The sequence below is a fragment of the Phyllostomus hastatus genome, unplaced genomic scaffold (assembly GCF_019186645.2).
Source record: "Phyllostomus hastatus isolate PE091 unplaced genomic scaffold, TTU_PhHast_1.1 phas_contig_40, whole genome shotgun sequence".
Taxonomy (NCBI): domain Eukaryota; kingdom Metazoa; phylum Chordata; class Mammalia; order Chiroptera; family Phyllostomidae; genus Phyllostomus; species Phyllostomus hastatus.
Genome location: NW_025333872.1, coordinates 34,046,135 through 34,057,961, shown reverse-complemented (window position 1 = coordinate 34,057,961; position 11,827 = coordinate 34,046,135).

Below are 11,827 nucleotides of genomic sequence, written 5' to 3'. Positions count from 1 at the left end.
AAAGCGCAGGTCTTGGCTCCTGTGGCTCTGGTCTCACACCTGCAGAACACTGATGATACACAGGAAGTCTGCATATGCCCAGCAGGCCGTGACTGCTGGGAATTGCTTGCAGTTGATCTGAGAAACACAGTCATGAAAAGTACCAAACAGAATAAATTGTGTGTAAGAGAGATCATTGTTAAGTTGAAACACATAAAATGTCCAATATTTGACCATTTTTAAGTATAAAAATGGCAATCTCTGTAATTCAATCTATTTCTCTAAAGCTTATTAACCTACAAGATGCATAACACTGGCTTTTAAGTTAAATATTACCACTGTAAATCACAATAAGAATAGCACTTTCAGATTTTTTAGAAGTACATGTAGAATAAAAAAGTGTGGTAGTAGAAAGTAAAACTTAGCGGATGATGCTGAAAACAGAAACGTAGCGTTGCACTGCAATTCTGGCTCATAGTCAGAACCCTTTCACACAGTTTTGAGAAATGATCCTGTGGATGCTTGTTGATCTTGTGGGTGTTAAGAAATAAAACATCAGGACCAGAGGAATAAGCCTTGAGCATTTCATGAAAGCACCTGAAAAGGTGAAGTTCCATGAGCTCTTTATGGCCATAAACAAAGTGCATTTATTCAACCGTTTTAACAGTGTGAGACAGAGAGATAACAGGGGTTGTTTTCTTTTCCTCTGTTTTCTTCCGTTGCCAGACCACACTCAGCAGCCATAGGGTGGACTTCTCTTTGCATCACCATTATCCTCATGGGCACCTTAGCACCCGTGACAGATTTTTCAGACTCTTGTTTTTAAACCAAGATGCATTCTTTCCTAACACTCATTTAAATTCCAGTCTTTATCGCAAATCTTAAGTTTTGTATAGGAGTTGAGCAACACAGGGACAGAGAGAGTAACTGAACTCAGCAGCATCAATGACATAGGCAGAATGCAGTTTAGAGCATATAGATGCTTTAAACTTTGCAAATTAGGGTAGCACTTTCACCATGAGCCAGCCCTATTTGTTTCTTTAGATTTTAAATTCCCAGATCTGGATCTGGACTGGGTGGAGAGAAGAAATGGAGGCTCAGAAGAATATATTTGGTAATCAAGAAGGAAAGCAGAGTGTTTCTAAGCACATGTGAGTTTCTACATTCAGTCTGACACATCTTATGTAGCCTTGAATTTCAGATTTGCTGACTTCATTATTTCTTGAAATTTATGTTTGAAACTTTAACTAAGTAGGCATGAAAAAACAAAACAAAGCAACAAAAAAAACAAACAAACCCAAAACCAACCCAAACCCAAACTTAAACAACAACCAAACTAAAGTAGAAAAATATGTGAACCACAAATCAACAAAAATGTTTCTGATGGAAACATAAGTGTTGGGTTAACAAATAGCTTGGATTCCAATTATATCAATTATATCAGAAATTTGATCCAAATAAAAATATTTTGTAATTTCAAATTTTAAACATACACAGAATTGAGAGAATAGTTAAGAATAGTACCTATATTCAAAAATTTTTTAAAGTTTTCATCCCAACTTTATCGATCCTTTCTATTTTTGTTAAAGAAGCAAATCACAGCCTTTTACCATTTTACTCCCATATGTACTTCAGTATGCATCACTTAAAAATTAAGGAAAATGAGACAGACTTCTGGTCAAGATGGAGGAATAGGTAAACACGCCTCACCTCTGCACACACCTATAGCAAAAAATATAGTTACACTAAAAAAAAATCACCCAAAACTGTCAGAAAATCGAGGAAGTCTGACAACCAAGGATTTAAAGAAGCCACATTCATCCAGGCAGGGAGGAAGGGCAGAGAGGCATGAAGAGGTATGGAGACACGGAGTGGCACAGAGAGGTACAGGATGGGAACAGGTTGTCCCACATCCATCTGTGGTGGGTAAAAAATGGGAGGGATACTTCAGGAGTGAGGGATCCTAGCCTCAGTCCAAACCACCCCGCCCAGAGTCCCAAAGCCAAGAAGAAAAATCCCCAGAACTTCTGGGTGTAAAAACCAGTGGGGGCTGGGGCAATGAAAGAAACTGCATCCTCTCTTAAAGGGCCCACAATGGACTTAGGATTCACAGAGACCCACCCTCTCTGGGATTCAGCACCAGGGAAACAGCTGGGAGGGCACCATTGGCATATGGGGAGAAAATGAAGTACAAAAAAAAGTCAGTTTCTTCCAAGGCAACATTCCAGAAGCCAGGCACAGCATTGTCCCCTCTGCAAGCCCTCCCCCACACAGAGCAACAGATCTGTGACATGGGTTGCCCAGCCCCAGCAATTACCAAAGGCTCTGCCCCATACAACTAAACAGGTGTGCTAACACAGGGAGTCAAAGTAGCTCTACCTAATACACAGAAACAAACACAGGGGGGCTGCCAAAATGAGGAAACAAAGAAATATGACCCACATGAAAGAACAGAACAAAACTCCAGGAAAAGAACTAAATGAAATGGAAATAAGCAACCTATCAGATGCAGTTTAAAACACTGGTTATCAGGGTGCTCCAAGAACTCATTGGGTACTTCAGTGACATAAAAAGGACAAATGAAGAAATGAAGGTTGCATTAAGTAAAATAAAGAAAAAGATATTAGGAACCAACAGTGGAAAGGATGAACCTGAGAATCAAATCAATGATTTGGAACACAAGGAAGGAAAAAGTATTCAATCAGAACAGCAGGAAGAAAAAGGAATAAAAACAAACTAACAATGAGTAGAGGCTTAGGAACCTTTGGAACATCTTTAAATGTACCAGCATCTGAATCATAGGGGTGCCAGAAGGAGAAGAGAAAGAGTAAGAAATTGAAAACTTATTTGGAAAGTTAATGAAAGAAAACTTCCCCAGTCCAGCAAAGGAAATAGACATATAAGTCCAGGAATCACAGAGAGTTCCAAACAAGATGGACCCAAAGAGAACCATACCCAGACACACCATAATCAAAATGACAAAGGTTAAAGATAAAGAAAGAATCTTAAAAGCAGCCAGAGAAAAGCAGAGTGTTACCTATAAAGGAGTTGCCATAAGACTGTCAGCTGATTTCTCAAAAGAAACTTTGCAGGCTAGAAGGGACTGGCAAGGGGTACTCAAAGTGATGTAAGGCAAGGATCTACAGCCAAGATTGTTCTATCCAGCAAAGCTAACATTTAGAATGGAAGGGCAGATAAAGTGCTTCCCAGAAAAGGTAAAGCTAAAGGAGTTCATCATTACCATGCCATTATTATAGGGAATGCTAAAGGGAATTATTTTAAAAAAGAAGAATATCGAAAACCCTAGACAAAGCCACAGGGGGAAAGGATTGAGGGTGGGAGGTAGGGGTGAATGGGGTGAGGGAAAGTGGTCACAGGAAAATGGAGACAACTGTACTTGAACAACAATTAAAAAAGGGAAAAAATGGTGAACACTAAAATGGCAACAAATTCACAACTGTCAATAATTGAATCCAATTAACAAACTAAGCAAACAAGCAGAATAGGAACAGAGTCATAGATATGGAGATCATGTGGAGGGTTATCAGTTGGGAGGGCAAAGGAGGAAATGGATGGAATGCTACAGGGATTAAGAAGCACAAATTTGTAGGTACAAAACAGACAGGGGGATGTAAAGAACAGTATAGGTAATGGAGTAGCCAAAGAACCCATATGCATGACCCATAGACATGAACTAAGGTGGAGAATTGCTGGAGGGAATGAGGGTAACCAAGTGGAAGAGGGAAAAGAGGGAAAATTGGGACAACTATAATAGCATAATCCATAAAATATATTTTAAAATATATTTTAAGGATAGTTTCTTTCATAACTACAATGCCATTTGAACAAAATTTTAAGTGACAATTTATCACTTAAGAAATTAAAACTTGCACCCTGACTAGTGTGGCTCAGTCAGTTGGATGTCATCCTGAGAAATGAAAGGTTGCCAGTTAAATTCCCGGTCAGGGCACATGCTTGGGTTGCAGGTTCAGTCCCTGGTTGGGGTGCTTACAAGGGGCAGCAAATCCATGTTTCTCTCTTGTATCAGTGTTTCTCTTCCTCTCTTTTTCCCTTCCTTCCCCTCACTTTAAAAATAAACAAATAAAACTTAAAACATAAAACTTATTTAGTCTTCATTTATACTCTGCTACATCACAAAAGGAATGCAATATAAGAAAAAGAGATAAAACTAAAAGGAAGACAAGCATAATACAGCCAAATGAAACCAGGAATAAAGCATTAAACATCAAGAAATATGGAAGGTCCTAGCCTAACCCTAAATCTAATCCCTGCTTCATAGAGGCCAGAGCACGTGGGAAATCCCAGCCGTCACCCCCTTTTGGTGTGCATAAAGGAGAACTATCATCACTTCTCTGGAGAACATAGCTTTCCTGTCTCTCAGGTCTCTGACAAATTTCTCCTGGATATCTTCATGAAGAAGGCAGTGTGACATTTATTAGCCCACATACTTTACAAAATCGCCATAATAAATACAAAAGGGGTTCTGTGTTGTTTCTTATCAGAGTGCCCTCCTAGCAAGCTAACGCATAATGCTGACATCCAGGTGGGTAAAAATCATCCAAAATGAGTCCAGAGCAGTGTGTTATGTCTGGTTGGTGGCTACGATCCCCAGGTACAGCATAAAATCCATTCACTTCAAATAAGCTTTTCACCTCCCTCAGATTCACCTCGTTCCATTTCCCCCATGAAGAATACAGCCTAATTTTAAAAACTTGAATCCAGTTGTTGCTACTTTTAAGCGCAGTTATCCATAGCAAGTCAATGTGACACAAAATGTGTCTTCCCCATTCATTCACTATTTGTGAGTTTGTCCTCGCCACTGGATTTTCCCAGTGTTGTTCATGAGGATTGCAAATGTCAAAAATCAATGTGCAAATCAATGTGAACAGTTGTTAATGGGAAGAGCTTACTCTACAGCTGTTTTTGTTTGTTTGTTTGTTTGTTTTTTAATTGCAGCTTGTCTTTGGATCTGATGACCAAGATATCCATATACTAAAGGAGTGGTCTTCGCTCAGCTTTAATTTTTTTTTTTCTTATTTGCAGCTAGCTTTGCAGAGTTTCCAAACCGCAGGAACAGCTTGAGGCTAGGGGCGCTGTCCTGCTCCTTCAGCCGGAGGAAGCAGGCGGCTCTGCGTGCTTGGCTTTTTTGCGTGCACCCTGTGGCACTGATCCTCCATAAGCACTGTGGCTCCTCAGCAAACTACTACCTGCCATCAATATCTCTGTGGAGGGAGGTATTTCTAAAATGGAATTTCTTTGTGTCTTTAGCGTGTGTGACATAGTTCATCATGCTTTTAAAGATTTCCTCCTGGCTTCTGCTAACAGCCTTTGCTTGCTTTCCACAGTTCTGTTCATCATGCAGCTAAATAAACCTGTCTGTTGTTGCTGTCTCTCAGGAATCCCACCTGAAAATGAGCTGAAATCTTATATTTAGGTGAGCTGACATCAAGGAACAATGAAGAAAAACAATGTAAATAAATAGGAAGAAAATGTGAATGCACAAATATTTCCTTATAAAACTGAAAATAAAAAAAGAAAACAAAAATATTTTGAGAAATTTGAACATACCCACAATGGTAAAATATGTCCTGCTCCCACATAGCTTATTTTCCTGAGTGTAACTTTCCTATTTTTAAATTGTAGCAACAGATTCAAGAAACAAATGTCTTTGAAAATTCCATTTGGTGGAAGCATCACTGCATGCATTTAAGCTTTTTCTTTCCTACTGAAAATTATTGTAAACAGCATGAAAAATGTCAATGCAGGAAACAGAATATAAGTAATGGCTGATCTTAGAAAAACAGAGAGATAAAAATATTCATAAAATACTATGTTCAAATGCCTAATGTTAATATTTAAGTAAAATTATTCCCTGTAGGCAAGAAAGTAAGAGGCCTACAGAGTAATATAAAATACCAGTAGCAGGAGAAATAAAATTAGAGAAGTTGGTAATATTTGTAGATGATTTTAGGAAGTTAGCAGAGAGAATATTCAACAGTAGGATAAAATTTATTAATATTTCCCAGGAACTGAAAACTTCTGTTTATTTTCCAGTACAGCCAAAAAAAGACTTCTTAGGTGTTTTGTTGTAGTTGACCTGAAATATCCAGATCATTATTTGTATTTCCTGTGCCACTTTGCTGAAATCTCAGTTCTTATTCTTGTACACTGTTTTCCACATATATACATCCAACCTTACTTTTATTTTATGTTACTTTATTTTTTATCCCCACTCAACATTTTTTTCCCCTTTTCATTGCTTTTAGAGAGAGGGAAACTGAAGGAGAGAGGGGAAAAAAGAGAGAAACATTGACATGAGAGAAAAACATCAACTGGCTGCCTCTTATGTGCCCCAACTGGGGATTGAACCCGCAACCAGGCATGCACCCTGGCTGGGAATCGAACCAGTGACCTGTAGGTCTATGGGATGATGCTCTAACCAACTAAGCCATACCAGCCAGGACCCAATCTTACTTTTAGATTTGTATTTATGACTAACAGTGTTTTAAGTTTCCTAAATGCCATCCTTTATTTGAAGTCTTTGACATTAAAAAGTCTAGGTGTTGAATCCTACTTTCCTGAGTTATCTTAGACATTTGTTTTTCTAAATTCCAAAACAGCAAGTATTTCACATGTATCTCACCATTACTCCATTTAAACTGAAGGCTCCTCAGTATTAGTATTTATAGTATAGTATTAGTATAGTTAGTATTAGTATTAGTTAGTATTGTGTTCAGTACTCAGGGATTTGCAATATCATACAATCTAGGGATTCATAATTTATTGTTTTTTAAAAATTTGAGGCTAACATGGAAATACTCACCTGGAAGAGGTGAAATTCAAGCTCCCCATTAAAGAATAGGAGGGATTTAGGTGAAGAGAACAGAGGAGGCTAGTTGAAACAAAAAGGATGATATGTAAATCACTCAGTCACAGAAAGAAAACTTGGACACTGGAGCAGAGGTGTCAAACTCATTTTCACCAGGGGCCTCATCAGCCTTGTGGTTGCCTTTAAAGGGCTGAATGTAATTTCAACTCCTTAATAGTTAACTAGTAATTATATTTACAGAGTTCTAAAATTATTTCAGCCCTTTGAAGGCAACCTCGAGGCTGATGTGGCCCCCGGGGAAAATGAATTTGACACCCCTGCACTAGAGGGATGCCTGGCATGCTTATGATGGTTACAGAAGCCACACTGCTGACAAAGTTCAGTGTAGGCTCTGGAAGGTGTTGTGTTGGACATGCCCTCTTTAGTCTCACCGTGGGGAAAGCAGGACCGTTCCCCTACTGAATGCACCCAAAACCACACCAGAGTAGACATGCCCCGGGGATCACAGCACACGAGGAGCCACTTCAGGGAAGCTTTGAGCAGGATGAAAGTGTTTGGTAATGAACTGTTCCACACTAATTTAGCTGCTCCATTGCACTGCCTACCCAACTCTTGCAATTCAGAGAGCCCTTCTGGAACTCATCAGCATCTCCACCTACCATCACTGAGTCTTCCCCATCCTAATTAAGGGCTGCCAATTCTTAATTGTCTCTCTCCAGGGAAGTCTCAGAACACAAATCACAGACTGATTTGTTTGTGGTCAGACAAAATTACTGTGTTTTCTCTTTAGTTTTAAATTTTCTTCTAAATACCTATAAGAATTTATGCTTGGGGTCATTCTTCATATAAAGTTGTAGCACATTATTGGAGGGGATATTCTTAATGAACTAATTCATCTGTAGCTTCACCACAGGTACAGGGTACTAAGTTTTACAATCAGGTGCCAAATTTGAAATAGTTGAAGGGAATAAGGATTAGAGAAAAAAGGCTTCAATTCCCTACCTGGTACTTTAATTTGTAGTAGTAAATGATGGTGAATATTTTCCAGCATTCTTCCTATCTTTTTACAGCTTTATTGAGATACAGTCGACATCAAGTATAACATTGTATAAATTTAAAATGTGTAATGTGATTATTTGATACATATATATTGCAAAATTCAGTTAACACAGTAAGTTTGGTTAACATGTAATTTAGCTTACATAATTAACATTTTCTTGTTATGGTGAGACTATTACAGCTCTACTCTCACAGCAACTTTCAAATATACAACTTAGTATGGCCACCATGCTGTCCATTAGCTCTCTGGACTGATTTACCTTATAACTGAAAGTTTATGTCCCTTGCCCAACATCTCTACACTCCTCCCTGATATCGCGTTTCTCCCTCAGCCCCTGGCAAACACCATTCTACTCTCTGTTTCTGTGAGTCTGATATTTTTAGATTTTACATATTTGAGATCATATAGTATTTGTATTTCTCTGTGTGACTTATTTCACTTCACATAATGCCCTCAAGGTAATCTATGTTGTAGCAAATGGCAGTATTTTCTTCTCTTTATGAATGATATATCATTTTATTCATATATACATGAAATACACATATCACATTTTTTATATCCATTCATCTGTTGATGGATACGTAAGTGGCTTCCATGTCTTAGCTATTGTGAAATAATGTAGCAATATCTTTTAAAGATAGTGATTTCATTTCCTGTAGGTATATGGAACTACAAATCATATGTTAGCTCTGTTTTTAATTGTTCTGAAGAACCACCATATGCCATACTGTTTTCCATATTCGCTGTACTAATTTACCATCCCATCAAAAGTATACTATGATTCCCTTTTCTTTATATCCTCCCCAGCATTTGTTATCTCTTGTCTTTTTGATAATAGCCCTTCTAACAGGTGTGAGATGATATCTCATTACGGTTTTGATTTACATTTGATTAGTGATGTTTTGTATATTTTTTAAAGATTTTATTTATTTTTTAGAGAGAGGGGAAGGGAAGGAGAAAGAGAGGGAAAGAAACATCAATGTGTGGTTGTCCCTCACGTGACCCCACTGGGGACCTGGCCTACAACCCAGGCATGTGCCCCAAGTGGGAATTGAACCAGCAACCCTTTGGTTTGCAGGCCCATGCTCAGTCCACTGAGCTACCCTACACAGGGCTGTACATTTTCATATACTTGACCATTTGTGTGTCTTCTTTGTAAAAATATCTACTCAAATCTTCAGTTCATTTTTAAACTGGATTGTTTGGTTTTCTTTGCTACTATTATGAATTTCTTATATATTTTTGATATTAAACTCTTATCAGATAAATGGTTTGAAAACATTTTCTCCCATTCCACCCATAGATTGCCTTTTCATTTTGTTGATTTATTTTGCTGTACAGAAACCTGCAGTTTGATGTAGTCTCACTAGCTGATTTTGCTTAGTTGCCTGTGCTTTTGATGTCATACCAAAAAATAATCATTGGCAAGACTGAAATCAAGAAGCTTTCCCTATGTTTTCTTCTAGTTTTATTGTTTCACATCTTATATTTAAGTCTTTAATCCATTTTGAGTTAATTTTTTGTAAGTGGGTAAAATTCAAGTCTAATTTTATTCCTTGCATGTAGATATCTAGTTTTACTAAGAATATTTATCGAGGACACTATCCTTTCCCATTGAGTATTCTTTGTTCTTTTGCCAAATATTAGTTGATTCATTAGTTGAGTAAGATTAGTAAGTCCACGTATGCACAGATTTATTTCTGGGCTTTCAAGTCTGTTCCATTGGTTGATATGATGTTGTATGCCAGTACTATACTGTTTGGATTACTATTGCTTTGTAATATAGTTTGAAATCAGGAAGTATGTTGCCTCCAGTTTTATTCTTTCCTAAGACTGCATTGGATATTTGAGGTCTTTTGTTGCTTCATATGAATTTTAAGATTTTTTAAAAAGATTTTATTTATTTTTAAAGAAAGGAGAAGGAAGGGAGAAAGAGGAGAGAAATACTGACATGTGAGAGAAACATCAATTGGTTGCCTCTCATACACACTGCTTCTGGACACTGAACCCACAACCCAAGCATATGCCCTCACCAGGAATCAAACCAGCCACCTTTGCTTTTCAGGATGATATTTAACCAACCTACCCACACTAACCAAGACAAGGCTTTTTTTTTCTATTTCTTTGAAAAATGCTATTGTTATTTTGAAAGAGGCTATATTGAATCTATAGATAGCTTTGGTAATAAAAATTTTAACAATATTATCTCTTCTGATCCATGAACAAAAAATATGTTTTCATTCATGTATTCTTTAATTTCTCTCATCAATGTCTTATTATTTTGGTGAATAGATCTTTACCTTGGTTAAATTTATTCCTAAGTATTTTATTCTCTTTTATGCTATTATAAAAGAGATCTTTATTTTCTTTTCATATAGTTGTTAGTATGTAAAAACACAACTGACTTTTGTATGTTGATTTTGTGTCCTGAAAATTTACTAAATTCATTTATTAGGACTAGCAGTTTTCTTGTAGTATTTTAGGATTTTCTGTATACAAGATCATGCTATCAGAGAGATAACTTTACATCTTTCTTTCTGATTTAAATATTTTTTTTATTTCTTCTTCTTTCCTAATTGCTCTGGCTAGGACTTTCAGTACTATGTTAAATAGGAGTGGGCACTTTTGTCTCATTCCTGACCATACAGAAAAAGTTTTCAATTTTTCATAATGTTGAAGTATGTTCCTTCTATACCCAATTTGTTGAACATTTTTATCATAAAGGATGCTGCATTTTGTTAAATACATTTTTGAATCTATCAGAATGTTCATGTGATTTCTATCCTTAATATTGCTAACATGGTGTGCCACATTTTTTATTTGCATTTGTTGACTTACCCTTGCACTCCAGGGATAAACACCATTTGATTGTAGTGTATAATTTTTTAATGTACTGTTGAATTTGCTCTGCTAATATTTTGTTGAGGCATTTTACATCTATATTCACCAAAGATATTGGTTTGTAGTTTTCTTCTCTGGTCATGTTCTTTTATGGCTTTGATGTCAGGTTAATGGAGTCCTTGTAAAATAAATTTGGGAGTGTTTTTCCTCCTCTCCAATTTTTGAAGAAGTTTGAGAAGAATTGGCATAATTCTTTAAATAATTGGCAGAAGCCACCTGAAAAGCCATCTGATCCTGAATTTTTCTTTGTTTGGGGAGGTTTTTGATTATTGATTCAATTTTTTTTGTTATTGATCTGTTCAGATTTTCTCTTTCTTCATGATACAGACTTGGTAGGTTGTATATTCCTAGGAATTGATCCATTCCTTCTAGGTTGTCCAATATGTTGGCATATAATTTTTCATATTAGTTTCTTATTATCTTTTGCATTTCTGTGGTATCATTTGTAATATCTCCTCCATTTGTAATTTTATTTATTTGAATCCTCTTTTCTTTTGGTATGTCTAGTTAAAGATATGTCAATTCTGTTTATATTTTTAAAAAATCAACTAGATTCTAGTCCTATCCAGATAGCTCAGTTTGTTAGAGACTCATCCTGATACACCAAGGTTGCACTTTTGATTCCCGGTCAGGGCACATACAAGAACCAACCAATGAATGCATGAATAAATGGAACAACAAATTGATGCCTCTGTCTCTCTCTCTATCCCCTCTCCCCCTTCTCTCTGTCTAAAGTCCATAAATAAAAAAACTAAATAAAATGTAAAAATTCAACTAGTTTCTGACCTTTTCTGTTGCTTTTCTATCCTGTTTCATTTATTTCTTCTCTGATCTGTGTTAAATCTTTTCTTCTGTACACTTTGAACTTACTTTTTTCTTGTTTGTCTAGTTGCTTGAGGTAAAGTTAGGTTGTGTATTTGATATCTTTTTTCTTAACATAGTCATTTATCACCATTAAATTTTCTCATCACTCTTTTGCTCCATCCTGTAAATTTCGATGTTTTGTTTTCATTTGTTTGTTTTAATATATGTTTTGA